The sequence below is a fragment of the Sus scrofa genome, chromosome 7 (assembly GCF_000003025.6).
Source record: "Sus scrofa isolate TJ Tabasco breed Duroc chromosome 7, Sscrofa11.1, whole genome shotgun sequence".
In the NCBI taxonomy this organism is placed as follows: Eukaryota; Metazoa; Chordata; class Mammalia; order Artiodactyla; family Suidae; genus Sus; species Sus scrofa.
This window is the reverse complement of record NC_010449.5, coordinates 121,759,539-121,774,967: the sequence shown is the minus strand read 5'-3', so window position 1 is coordinate 121,774,967 and position 15,429 is coordinate 121,759,539. Positions and strand designations below refer to the sequence as shown.

The 15,429-nt window shown below is 39.2% G+C and overlaps 1 long non-coding RNA gene across 20 annotated transcripts in view; it reads right to left on the bottom strand.

Annotated features, from left to right (window-relative positions):
* The window catches only part of LOC102163738, a 55,587-nt gene that overhangs the window by 17,417 nt on the left and 22,741 nt on the right, over positions 1 to 15,429 (bottom strand). For all 20 annotated transcript variants that reach the window (XR_002346064.1, XR_002346063.1, XR_002346066.1 and 17 more), the window contains exons 5-6: positions 3,967 to 4,055; positions 1,270 to 1,440 (exon numbers count right to left, since the gene is read on the bottom strand). This is a non-coding gene — a long non-coding RNA (uncharacterized LOC102163738). The remainder of the gene's footprint in view (positions 1 to 1,269; positions 1,441 to 3,966; positions 4,056 to 15,429) is intronic.

Genomic DNA, 15,429 nt, shown 5'->3' with positions numbered 1-15,429 from the left:
ATGTATAAACATCAGCTAAGCAGATGGCTGTTTAATGGATTATTGACTAATGCAAATGCTTTCCCTTTTCTTCCTTTTTTTATTTTTTTAATTTTTAATTTTTTTGCTTTTTACGGCTGCATCAACGGCATATGGAGATTCCCAGGCTAGGGGTCAAATTCGAGTTACACCTGCTGGCCTACGCCACAGCATCATGGGATTCAAGCCACCGAGCAAGACCAGGGATCAAACCCACAACCTCATGGTTCCTGGTCGGATTCATTTCCACTGCGCCAGGATGGGAACTCCCACTTTTCCTTTTCTTAACTTAAAAAAAAATACCAAACTACCAAAATTCAAAACAATGCCTCTTAACTACAGATACAAATATGTTCCATGTGAAAGAGGATTACAGGCTAAACCTGTTCATTTCACGGCAGAAATGTATTAATATTAATACTTATTTAATTATAGTGCTCTACTAATTGTTCCATGAGTAGGCCTCTTAGTTTTTCAGATACACATTTCTTTCTCTTTTTTTAAATAAAGAAATCCTATTTTTATTTAATTTTTTTAAGGCCGCACCTGCACCACATGGAAGTTCTCAGGCCAGGGGTTAAATCAAAGCTGGAACTGCCAGCCTACACCACTGCCACAACACCACCAGGTCCAAGCCACATCTTCAACCTACACCGAAGTTTATGGCAACGGCAGATCCTTAACCCACTGAGCGAGGCCAGGGATCAAACCTGCGTCCCCACAGACACTATGTCAGGTTCTCAACCCACTGAGCCACAACAGGAGCGCCTACATTTTTTTTTTCAGTCATGCACTGATTCACTCGAAATAATACCGTCCATATCCAAGAACCGTAAGAGCCCAGAAACAAGTGTATTGAATTTTCCTAACTTCTACTAGCTAATTTCTACAGAGAGTATGGACTGGTTCTCTTTCTATAATGGACCCCAGAGCTACACTGAGGGCGTAATCAAAGTTATGGATTCAGATACCTCCACCAAGACGCATCATTGATCCAGACATGGCTTTTTATCTCTTCCTCCACGTACGCCTTCTTGAACTGATCAATGCATTTATGGATTTACAAATAATAATGACACAATCAATAACATTTGATGACACAAAACCGAGAACAAAAGCCTTGAATACAACCAAGGTCTGTTCATTGCCCCATCCACATAGAGCAAACAGACTCGGTGGCCTTTCACAAAAAGGCTGTTTTACACATAGGGATTCATCAGCTCACCAGCCCCATAGAAACCTCTTACTTACCATTAGCGTCCACCTGCTCTTCTGCCTTTTGCCTGATTTGTCCTTATGGTAAAGCAGGTGTAATAACACCAACACTGATGCTTCCTCACCTTGGCCTTTAATCTCCTAAGTCCCAGAATAGTCAGGGTCTTCCCAGTCAGAGAAGGATCAGATCAGCTTGCTGTGTTTGCACTCCAAAGGAAAAAGAAAGCCTATTATTAAAAACAATAGTTATTTAAAGCCGAAATTTGTCAAGAGGACTAGATGAATAGGAAACGCTGCTTCCTATCACTTTCTCCTCATTTCCCTAAGAATGGCACTCTTTTGTTTACTTACTCTTTCCTATTAAATACTGGGACCACCACTGAATTTACTGCGCCACCCAAAATAAAAACCACAATTAGAGACATCTGACTTTACCGGCTATGCCCACAGAGAGAGCCCACATCATCTTATTGGACTTCTTTGTGCAGAAGTGGACATACTTATTTCATAGGACAATACCACCAGTTCTCCACATACAGATTTATGGATTCTGTCATTTACTGATTTATTTTGTTATTCAGGGAATAATAACACCATGTCTTTATTTTTCTAAGGAAAACTCAAAATGGTTAAATACCAACCCGTAATGATGTTGCTGGAACTTGGAAAGGTTCAGGCACACCTTCCAAAAAATGGAAGCGCTGAGGATGTTTCCTCGAATATCTGTCTCGGAAAACAAGATGAATCCGTGTCCTCCTCTCAAAACATGTGTCCTGAACTGGTCTGTGGCTTGCTGACTTTCCGAAAATACACTGAGGTATAAAATTATACCTTCTTCCTCTTATACAAATATATGTGCACCTATGACCATCCACTACACAAGAACACTTTTAACGAAATGTATGTCCATCAATAGTCACTGCCTTTGAAAATAACAGACTTCCTTCTAGTCTTATTGTTTTAATAAAATTCAGTGGGGAACAAAGGATTGGCTTAATTAGAAGTATTGTCTTGCAAAACCTTCTCATCACTGGTCTTTGTTGGGCTCTCGAGGATGGGGTCACCTAAACAACTATTTATACAAGTATATGTATTTCCATTTCCTTAGTAACCACCCCCCACCCACACGGATCAAAACCTGTTAGATACAAATGACCGTATACTCCTTTCCGGAGCAGGAAGAGCCTTTACGACTAATTTATGGGGGACAGACTCTCAACTAGATTTTAATCATAATCCCTGTTCCATCACATTTCTTAATCATAGGCAGCAGACTTAGGATATTTTTCACAGATTAATACATTTTATTTATTTATGAGTCAACTTTATACTAAAAAGACAGCCCATCCATAACAACCACAAAGGTGGAAGCACGATGCACTCTGCACTCAGGTCCCACAGAGGGAAGGGTTTCGCTGCGTGTCTCTGTAACAGGACCTCAGAATTCCACATGGGTTTAATCAAAACTCCCGTTTCAGATACCCCATGGTACTCATCATCGATCCAGACACGTGGTTTTCTGCCTTTACCTCTTCACTTACTGACTTGTTACCTGATCCACCAAGAACAATGTAATCATAAAACTCCAGCAACAATACCTCCTTTTATAAAATGGACCTCAGCGAACATGTTTGATCAAATAACATCCATCCTTCTTACCAAAGCCACATTCATCCTTGGCCCTTCTGCGGCTTTCTGTTAATTCACTTGCCCATTTTGTTATTACAGTTGATTTACAATGTTCTGCCCCTTTCTGCTGTACAGCAAAGTGGCCCAGTTATACATATATATACGTTCTTTTTCGCACATTAGCTTCCATCCTGTTCCATCACAAGCGACTGGATCTAGTTCCATAAGCTGTACAGCAGGATCTCATTGCTTCTCCACCCCAAATGCAAAAGTTTGCATCTCCTCACCCCAACGTGCCCGTGTTTTAAAGATGTTTCAATGAAAAGCGATGAAACCTCTATCTTTCCAGAATTTGTTTTGTTAAAGGACAGTTGATTTACAGTGTTCTATGGATTTCTGCTGCTGTACCGCAAAGGAAACCACCATCTTTAATCACTTTTCAAACACAACGTCTTCCGCTGGCTGGTGGCCTGCAACACAAACAATTACCAGCCAGCCGGCGCTACACCAATATGGGAATGTTGGTCATTTGCAGAGGAACATAAAATGTAATACTTGATGGGTCTAAAAATAAAAGAAATGACCATTGTCTTTCTGAAATCCCGCCTCTGCTGTGCTGAACTAAAAATGATCTTTTTAAGTTTTATTGAAGTACGGAGTTCCCGCCATGGCTCAGTGGAAACAAATCTGACCAGCATCCATGAGGACGCAGGTTCGATCCCTGGCACCACTCAGCGGGTTAAGGATCCGGTGTTGCCGTGAGCGGTGGTGTAGATCTCAGATGCGGCTCGGATCCTGTGTTGCTGTGGTGGTGGTGTAGACTGGCAGCTGTAGCTCTGATTTGACCCCTAGCCTGGGAACCTCCATATGCCATGGGTGTGGCCCTAAAAAGACAAAAAAAAAAAAGAACTTAAGTTTCATTGAAGTATAGTTAACTTACGAGGCTGTGCAAACATGATTTTTGATTCATAACATATTCCCATCATTGATCCATATATGGGATTTTAATTTCTTTGATAGAATTGATTCTTTTGAAATACCACTAAATGTTCGTGAAAAAAAAAAAAATCCTAACCAAGAATGGGAAATTTGAGACTTACTTACTTAAATTTCTCTCTGTTCTTAAGCCACAGAGCTAACTGCTAAGATTTTGTTCCTTAGAAAATGAGTAAATGTGCTGTCCTGGGGTCATTCTGTGGAGGAAAAAGGAGAATTAAACTAGATTTTAAATGTAGGTTAATTACATAGAAATAGGCAGTTATAAACTTTGGTCCTTTTTAATTAAACCAATATTTTGCTTTTGCTTTTAGACGTTATAGCCTCTGTTGAAACCACTACATAGGAATAAGAGTAATATTTATCAAAAATATCTTTATATTTTAACAGTTTTAACAGAATAAAAAATAATGCATACTACTTTTGCAGAATTGGGTACCTTTAAGTCCAAATACCAGGGTTAATATCCAACATATATAAACAGCTCACACAACTCAACAACCAAAAAAAAAAACCAACTTAAAATGTGTAAAACTGAATTGCAATTTTTCCAAAGAGGACATGCAGGTGGCCAATAGGCACATAAGATGCTCAACATCATCATAAGAAGATGCTAATCATCAGAAAATGCAAATCTAAACCACAAGCCATCATCTCACACCCGTCTGAATGGTGATCATCAAAAAGAACACAAAGAGCAAATGTTGGTGAGGCTGTGGGGAAAAGGGACCCCATACACTGTCTGTAGCAACGTAACATATGGAAAACAGTACAGAGGGTCCTCAACAAATTAAAAATAGAACTACCATGTGGTCCAAAAATTCCACTCCTGGGTATATATCCTTAAAAAAAAAAAAAAAAGAAAGAAAAATACTTTTCACTACTTCAAAAAGATACACGCACCCCAGTGTTCATAGGAGCAGCATTATTTACAATGGCCAAGATATGGAAGCAACCTACGTGTCCCACAACAGACAAATGGATAAAGGAGATGTGGTCTATATAATGGAATACTACTCTGCTATTAAAAAGAATGAAATTTTGGAATTCCCATCATGGCTCAGCAGAAACAAATCCAACTAGGAACCATGAGGTTGTAGGTTCGAGCTCTGGCTTGCTCAGTGGGTTAAGGATCTGGCGTTGCCATGAGCTGTGTGGTGTAGGTCACAGATGCAGCTCAGATCTGATGTTGCTGTGGCTGTGGTGTAGGCCAGGAGCTGTAGCTCCAACTGGACCCCCAGCCTGGGAACCTCCATACGCCACAAGTACAGCCCTGAAAAGCAAAAACAAAAAAAAACAAAGCAAAACAAAAAAAATACACCAAGATTTAAATTTTGCCTTTTGCCACAACATGAATGGACTTGGAGAGCATTATGTGAAATGAGCTAGACAAATACAGGACGACATCACTTATGTGTGGAATCTAAAAATTACAATAAACTAGTGAATAAAACAAACAAACAAAGAAGCAGACTCACAGACATAGAGAACAAGCTAGTGGTTACCAGTTGGGAGAGGAAAGTGGAGGGCAATGCAGGGCTGGGGATGAAGAGGCACAAACTACTAGGTATAAAACAAGCCACAAGGGTGTATCATACAACAGAGAATACAGCTGACATTTTGTAATAACTACAAATGGAATATAACCTTTAAACATTGCGAATTGCTATTTTGTACCCCTGTAATTATAAATTATTATCTATCAGCTATACTTCTATTTTAAAAAAAGTAACCAGGGAGTTCCCGTCGTGGCGCAGTGGTTAACGAATCCGACTAGGAACCATGAGGTTGCGGGTTCGATCCCTGGCCTCGCTCAGTGGGTTAACGATCCGGCGTTGCCGTGAGCTGTGGTGTAGGTTGCAGACGCGGCTCAGATCCCGTGTTGCTGTGGCTCTGGCATAGGCTGGTGGCTACAGCTCCCATTGGACCCCTAGCCTGGGAACCTCCATATGCCACTGGAGCGGCCCAAGAAATAGCAAAAAGACAAAGAAAAAAAAAAAAGGCAACCATAATCTCATCTTTAAAAATCTTTATTTCACATTCTCAGTGATGACTCCTGCTTGATTCTATATGTTCATTTATTCTTTCGCTTATTCATTTCCTTAACTATTCATGGCATGAGTTATGCTCATAATATGAAAAGCAAAATGGTAAACAAGTCAGTAAAATCCAGAAAAGAAATATTATCTTATGCAATGAACCATATATCCCTCACCAAAAATGGGAGTAGAGTAGGAATTTTTTCTCTATATAAATATCAGTAGCAAAAACTCAAACTAATAATTATCATTGTCTCATAAAACGTGGTCACTAATGATCTGTGTTTTCTCTTATTTTAAAGAATTAAGATAGGGTTTTATTCATACATTCAATTATAATAGTATGTTGATATCTGTGAATTCAAAGACACTAGACATACATCCTGAATGATACAAACATCTATGTGTTTGTTAGTCACCAATTAACTGACTAAAGCACGTTTGGATTGTTAATAAAATTTAAAGAACACAATCTGATCAATCCTAACATTTTTTAATAGGACATATTATCAAGCTGTGTCCATAAGTGTTTCTCATTCAATGAGACATATACTCAATCAGTTATCCATTGATGTTAATGTTTCCTGTTTCAAAAAAACAGATGCAGCAGAAACAATGCTAGGGGAGAATTTTATAGCATTGAATGCACATATTAGAAGAGAAGACCTAAGTGTTTGTTAACAGACGAATGGATAAAGATATTGTCACACACACACACACATATATATAGTGAAATATTATTCAGTCTGGTAAAAGCAGATCCTGTCACTCTTAACAACATGGATAAGCATGGAAGACATCATGCTAAGCGAAATAAGCCAGATAGAGAATGAAAAATGCTCACATGTGGAATCTAAAAAAGGTGAACTCACAGAAGCAAACGAGAATAGAAGTTACCAGGAGCAGGAGATAGAGCAAATAAGGAGACATTGGTCAAAGGCACAAAGTTGCTGTTATGTAAGATGAGTAAGTTCTAGAAATCTAATGTACGGTATGGTAATATCAAGCTGTAGGCTGGAGATTTGCTAAGAGAGTAGATTTCAGGTGGTCTGATCACAAAAACAAAAAGACAAAAAAAAAAAGTGAGTGAGAAAATGAGTATGTTAATTAGCTTAACTGTGGTAATTATTTCTATATATATATATATATCAAAACATTATGTTGCACACCTCAAATATACACAATTTTTATTTAAAGAAAAAAGAAAGATGTAAAATCAGTCATCTACGTTTCTACTTTAGAAAACTAGGAAAAAAAGAACAAACTAAATCCAGAGTGAGCAGACCAAAAAAATAATAATAATAATAAAAATTAGAGCAGAGGAGCCCCCTTGTGGCACAGCGGGTTGAGGATTCAGTGTTGTTACTACAGCAGCTCAGGTTTCTGCTGTGGCACAGGTTCAATCCCTGGCCTGGGAACTTCCACATGCCATGGGTAAAATTAAAAAAAAAGAAAAAAAATTAGAGCAGAATCACTGAAATTGAACACAGGAAATCAACAGATAAAACCAATGAAACCAATAGCTGTTAATTTGAAAATACTAATAAAAGCAGTAAGTTGCTAGCCAGGCTAACTAAGAAAACAAAATGAGAGGATACAAATCACTAATATCAGAAATCAAAGAGGAGAAAGCACGACAGATCCCTGGGACATTGGGATAGTCACAGAATACTGTGAACAGCTCTATGCCCCAAAATTTGATAGCCTAGATGAAAGAGACTAGTTCCTCAAAAGTCACAACTTGCCAAAATCCATACAAGAAGAAATAGACAATATGAATAGGACTGTATCTATCAGAGAAATTGATCAATAAACCCTAACAGAAAGCACCAGACCCAGGTGGGTTCACAGATGGATTCTATCAAATATTGAAGGAAAAAATTATACCAATTCTCTAAAACCTCCTTCAGAAGATAGAAACCAAGGAAACACTTCTTAACTCATTCTGTGAAGCCAGCATTACCCTAATACCAAAAACAAAGACATCACAAAAAAACTACAGAACCATATGTCTCATGAACATATATGCAGAAATCTCCACACAATAGTAGCATATGGAATCCAACAATGTATTTAAAAAAATACAATAGGATCAACTGAAATTTATCCCACTATGCAAGGTTGGTTCAACATTCAAAAGTAATCCATCACATCAAAAGGCTAGAGAAGAAAAATCATGTGATCATATAAACACCCATTCATAATTTTTTAAAAAAACTCTCAGTCAACTAGGAATAGAAAGGAATTTCCTCAATTTGACAAAGAATATCTACAGAAAACCTATGCAGCTAACATCATATGTCATGATGAAAATTTTGAAGCTTTCCCCACTAACATCTAGAACAATGTAAGGATGCTCCCTCTCAACACATCTTTTCGACATGGAACCAGAAGTTACAGCTAACACAACAAGAGAAGAAAAGGAAATAAAAGGTATACTATTAGTGAAGGAAGAAATAAAACTGTCTTTGTTAACAGATGACATGGTCATCTAGGTAGAAAACACAAAGGAGCAGACCAAAGAGTCCGGGAACTCATAAGCAATTGTAGCAAGGCTGCGGATACAAAGTAAGTAAACAAAAGTTAATTTCTTTTGTATATAATATCAATGAACAAATGGAATTTGAAATTAAAAGCACAGTATCGTTTACATTGGCATCCAAAAAGTGAAAGGTATAAATCTAACCAAATACGTATAAGGTCTGTATGAGGAAAACTACAAAACTCGGATGAAAACAATCAAAGAAAAACTAAATGAAAATACATCCCATATTCATGGATAAGAAGACAATATTATCTAGGTGTCAGTCCTTTCCAACATGATCTACAGATTCAGAGCAATTCCTATGAAAACCCCAGCAAGTTATTTTGTGGATGCAGACACTTTGATCCTAAAGTTTATTTGAATAGGCAAAAAACTCAGAATAGCCAACACAATATTGAAGAACAAAGTTGGAACACTGGCATTGTCTGACCTCAAGATGTACAATAATCAAGACAGTGTGCGGAACTAGTGAAAGAATACACAAACTGAACCACGGAACGGAACAGAGAGTCCAGAAATAAGCCCTACATAAAGACAGCGAACTGATCTTTGACAAAGGATCAAAGGCAATACAATGAAACAAAGACAGCCTTTTCAAGAAACAGTGCTGGAACAGCTGGACATCCAAATTTAAAAAAAAGTAAAAGAAAGAAAGAAAGAAAAAGGATTCAAGACACAGATCTTACACCCGTCTCAAAAACTGACTCAAAATGGATCATAGGCCCAGATGTAAAATGCAAAACAATAAAACCCCAAGAAGAAAACATAGGAGAAAATCTAGCTGTCCTTGTGTTTGGCGATGACTTTTTAAACACAACACCAAAGACATGATATATGAAATAACTGATAAGCTGAACTTCCTTAAATGTAAAAGTTTTTGCTCTGCAAAGAAACTTCCAAAAGAATTACAAGCCATAGACGGGGAAAGAATATTTGAAAAAGACATATCCGATAAATGATTATTCAAAACAAGCAAAAATCAACAAATAAGAAAATAAACAACTGGATTAAGAAATGAATCGAAGATCTTAACAGACACTTCACCAAAGAAGATATACAGATGGCAAATAAGCCTATGAAAAGATGCTCAGCATCATGTCATGAGGGAAATGCAAATTAAAATGAGATACCACTACAGACCAAGCAGAATATGTATTTGACAGCTTCTTACAAAACTAAACATATTCTTACCATACGATCCAGAAATCACATTCCTTGGTATTTACCCAAAGGAGCTGAAAACTTATGTCCATACAAAAACCTGCACATGGATATTTATAGCAGCTCTAGTCATAATTGCCAAAACTTGGAAGGAGCCAAGACATCCTTCAATACATGAATAGATAAATAAACTGTTACATCAAAACAAAACAAAGGAAGATTATTCAGCACGAAAAAGAAATGAGCTACCAATATGACTTGGCAGCACGCTATATAATTCCAACCCCATTACATTGGGAAAAGGGCAAAACGAGGGTGACAGTTAATGGAGAGGTTGCCAGAGGTTGGAAGGGAGGCAAGGATGAATGAGCAGAGCACAGATGTTCAGGGCAGCGAAACATTCTGTCTACCACGATAATGGATCCCCGTCATTACACACCTGTCCAGAGGCACAGATTTCACTTACAACCAAGAGCGAACCCCGACGTCAGCTACGGACTTTGGGTGCTAATGATGTGTTAATGAAGGCTCATCAGCGGAGGCAAATGCCTCACTCTAGTGTGGGATGTTGACGATGGGGGGAGAAGTTCTATGCGCATATGTTCAGCTCAATTCTGCCACGAACCTAAAACTGCTCCCCAAAAATGAAGTCTTATAGAAAAGGAGGCAACATATAAAAAAAAAAAAAACTGCCACTCGTTAATTGCAACGTTGTATGACTCTCACATACAATTGTCTTTTACGGTTCTTATTCAGAAGTGTAAGACCCTGGATCTATTTAATTTTATTGGAACTCAGCACTTCCAAATTGTATTAGTCTTGTTCCTTATTTAATTACATTCTCTCATAATTGGTCCCATTCGAGGCCCTCCTTGTCTTCCCTCATTTACATATTTTATTCACACACTGATTTCCTTAAAATATAATCTATACTCAAGAACTTCAGCAGACAAAGGATAAGAACTGACACTTCCTCTCTACTGCTATATGATCATTTCCCACAGAGATAATAGGGTAATTTTCTTTTTCTAATAGATCTCAGAGCTATAAGGCTTCATCAAAATTGCAGATTCAGACACCCCGGGATATTAGTCACTGGTCTAGACTTGACACTCCTTTGCTTCATTCACCTGCACCTTGATGGATTCATTCATTCACTGCTTCACTACAAAAGGAAAATCGACACACAGAGATCCCAAAATTAAGAACCTTGAAATTGTTCGATCAACAAAGGTATCTCAATGTCACACACGTGGATTAATTAACATCCTTGCTTCTCGCTTTTTAGAAACCCTATCCTCATTGCTGGCACGAATTTACTCCTTTTCATTTAAAGTGTCCATATTCAGGAGTTCCCGTGGTGGCACAGTGGAAACGACTCTGACTCGTATCCATGAGGATGCAGGTTCAACTCCTGGCCCTGCTCAGTGGCTTAGAGGATCTGGCACTGCCATGAGCTGTGTGTGGCGTTGGTGGCAGATGCAGCTCAGATATGGCTTTGCTGTGGCTGTGGTGTAGAGCAGCAGCTATAGCTCCGACTGGAACCCTAGTCTGAGCGCTTCCATGTGCTGTGGGTGCAGTCCTAAAAAGCAAACATGAATAAATAATAAAGTGTCCATATTTTAAATATCATACAATAAATGACTGTGAACCCACCATCTTTATCCTCCAGCAGGAACCCTGACAAAATCCATCATCTTATGGGCTCCCACTGAAGAATCAACAGCCTAGGTCACTTGAGGACGTTTAGATTAGCTATGATGCAAAAATAAAGTGGAAGAGTAATCCACTCTGAAAGTGACGAAAATGTCCTCCATCTTACTTTCTTTAATAGCCTAACCTGAGCTGAATTGGAGTCACCTAATTTTAGCTTTGCTCATAATACATTTCTATCACTGGTCAATGCACAGTAATTTTTATTTACTTCTCTGACATAAACACGAAAAAACTCCCCAAATCAAGAACATGAACTTTAACTATTACTTAGATCTGTGTTTAACGCCTGTGAGCCACAGAAATGACCGCCAAGATTTGCACCAAGGGAAGATAATTAAGTCCAGTTTGGTGGAACCATCGTGTGGAGTGAAAGTGAATTTTAAAATGAACCTGAGTCTACACTGGAATTCTTCAAGGGTCATTAGTAAGACTACACTACATCAGTCATAAACTTTGATTCATGCCACATTTTAATCAACGGCCTAGCATAATATTTATTGACGTATCCCACACTCAACACAAGAATATGAAATGGAGTTCCTGCTTTGGTGCAACAGGATCGCAGCATCTCTGCTGCTCCTCCAGGACACAGGTTCAAGCCCCAGCCCAGCATAGTGGGTTAAAGAATCTGGCATTGCCCCCTCTGCAGCATAGGTCACAAGGGCAGTTTGGATCTAATCCCTGGCCCAAGAACTCCATGTGCCATATAAGGCCAAAAAAGAAAAAACAAACAAAGAAGAATATGAAATGATGACTCTGAGTATCTTTCAATGAACTCTCTTTCAACATGGTAAGAATCTAGAGCATTTTTCCTAATAATAGATCCCACTTGAGCCATATTGGATCAATTCAAATACTTCTTTCGTGGCACATTTTCACCAGTAGTCCATCCTCAACCCTACTCTACATATTTGTTTCTTCATTTATCCATTTATTCATTTACTTTTGTACTTATGAGTAATTTGAACAACAATTTATTTTTCCAGAGAAAACACACATGGTTAATCCAAGAACAATTCAAATTGCCATGCAATTAGAGGCAACTCAACAAACGAACCTGAGATAAGTGGTAAGAGCCTGGTTTTATCAGTAAGAAACCCCAGCACAAATGAGTTACATTGCTTCTGCACAGGCACCTCACTGGTCCAAGTCTCACCCTGATGCTTCTCAGTGGGGGCAACACTGCCCCCAGCGGTCACTTGCCGATGTCGAGGTGTCTCTGACTGTCACAGTGGAAGAGGGGAGTCAGTACGGCACCTAGTTAGTAGAAGTCAGCGAAGGTATTAGACATCCTACAACGTTCAGGACCACCTCCCACAACAACGAAGTATCTGGCCCCAGATGCAACAGCAGAAGATTGAGAAATCCCACTTTATCGTTTTGAAAATAATTGGTTGAAAGATGAATGTATCCAAACATTCACTCACAATATCATTAACACCCTTGAACATCCAAACTGGATCAGAAAACTGAATGGTATTGACAGCTGTTCATGTGCTTGTTGCTTGCAGACATAACCAAAAGATCATAACTTTTTTTTTTTTTTTTGTCTTTTCAGGGCCACATCCCTGGCATATGGAGGTTCCCAGGCTAGGGGTCGAATATGAGGTACAGCTGCTGGTCTACACCACAGCCACAGCAACGCAGGATCCGAGCCACGTCTGCAACCTACACCACAGCTCCTGGCAATGACGGATCCTTAACCCACTAAGCAAGGCCAGGGATCGAACCTGCGTCCTCATGGATGCTAGTCAGATTCATTTCCGCTGAGCCACAACAAGAACTCCAATCCCCACTTCTTATTTTTCAATATGCAACCGGCACATCCCAAATAATGCAGAACAATCACATTGATGTCCAAGTACTTATCTCTATATGCTACTTATCCAAATAGATTTATGTTGCAAATGAGTCCTTGAGAAATGTATTAATAATAATAATAATAAATATATTAAACATTCTCATCATTGGCCCACATAGGGCTTTCCTTGTCTTAGTTTATAAACATTTATTTATTCATTCCCTTACGGTACAATTCAGACATATGAACCTTAATGGCCTAAGAACAAAATCCTGAGTATTACTCACTTCTGCTCTGAGTTCATTTACCACCTAGGCATTAACCAAGTCTCTGACCTCAAAGTTAAGGATTTAATCAAAATCATTAGTTCAGACACCCCAGATCTTCATTGGTCCACACTTGGCTCCTTTTCCATTCATGCATACCTTTGTTTACTGAGTCCCCCATTAAGTCCCTAATAATAATGCACTCAGTGTATAAAAATCAAAACAAAACTAAGAATAACATCCTAGACTATGACTAAGCTGTACATATATCGGCTCGTCTTCCACGCTACTAAGAGACGACCTCTTTTGTGCAGAGGGTCCCAGCATTGTACCTACAGGTTATCTGCTTCCTTGTTTCACAACAATCCCATATGTACACTCTGACCCGTACTTGCCCTTCATTATCTGATTTTTCCATGTATGAAAGATGGTACATGTGGTAGCCAGCCACCGGGATGGTGCCCCATGATCCCTGACTCCTGGTATTCACAGCCACGTGCCATCTCCTCCCATATGAAACCAGGCCTGGCCTCCATGACCCAAAATACCTGAGGAAGTGACGGTGCATGACTTCTGAGTCCAGGCTATAAGCACACTGAGATGTCTGCCTTCCTCTCTCCGGTATTGACTGCTCTGTGGGAAGTCGGTGCCGTGTTGTAAGGATCCTCCAGCAGCCCAGAGGAGAGGTCCATGGGGGAAGAAATTGCAGCCTCCCAACCCACAGCCGGCACCAACTTTCTAGCCATGTGAGTGAGCCATGGAAGCAGATCTTCCATATATACTTGGAAGCAGCCCAAGCTTTCATACGTCTGCAACGCTACCTGACATCTTATCTGCAACCTCACAAGAGACCTTGGGACAAAACTGTCCACTAAGTCTCTCCTGGATTCCTGTCCTAGAGAAACTGTGACAGGTAACAAATATTTACTGTTTCTAAAGCAACTCAGTTGGAGGTAATTTGTCACCCAGCATTAAATAACTAATGAAATACAATGATCAGCCAACCACCATCATATCTCATAATGAGGACTCTGATGCTATCTTCTCGCCTATCACCTCCCTAGATCTTTATCACTGAGGAAAGGTTGAAATTAACCCTGGCACAAAATATAATACAAAAAACTCTGAACATGAATAAAAACCTCTATCATTCTAATGGACCTCAGTGGCCCTTAATTGGATCAATCGTAAAATTCGGCCAATTACCACTTTTGCTCTCTGCATGGCATCCTCTGATGTTATTTACATATTCAGGATTTATTTATTTAACATAATGTCATGACGAACAAGCCACCATTGCCAAGGTCATGAATCAGGACTTTTATCTACCACAATCTCTAGGCTCCTTACCCCCAGAGACAAAAACTAAAATCTTTATTGTAATGGAATAAATTAAATCAGCTATAGTATTTGTAGTCTGTTCAGTAAAATGCACATTCCTATAGAAAATGGCACCGCATAAATTTAACTTTTTTAACGAGCTGCAGTCATGAGGTACTAGATTAATCATAAACCTTGGTTCCTATCACATTCTCATTACTGACTTTTTATATATTGACTTGTTTACTGGTTAATTTTTAATGAATGTAGTGAATGCTGTTAAATCTACCACCTAACACAAGAATAATTAATGTAACCAGTACACTATTGATTTATCTATCCCCTAACGACATAGTTCCCAGCCTCATTCATCTCTTTCAAAGAAATGTATTCATGCATTGCTTAGAGAGTGCCATGACACACAGGTCCAAGATTTACCCTAATTTTTCATTCACTGACTCACTCGTGTTTGTCTCTTATTGAGAGGGAGGGGGGAGAGGTGGGATGGATGGGGAGTTTGGGGGCAATAGATGCAAACTAGAACATAAGAATGGATAAGCAGGGAGTTTCTGTCATGGCTCAGCGGTTAACAAACCCAACTAGCATCCATGAGGATGCAGGTTCGATCCCTGGCCTTGCTCCATGGGGTAAGGATCCAGGGCTGCCGTGAGCTGTGGTGTGGGTCACAGACGCAGCTCGGATCCCGCGTTGCTGTGGCTACAG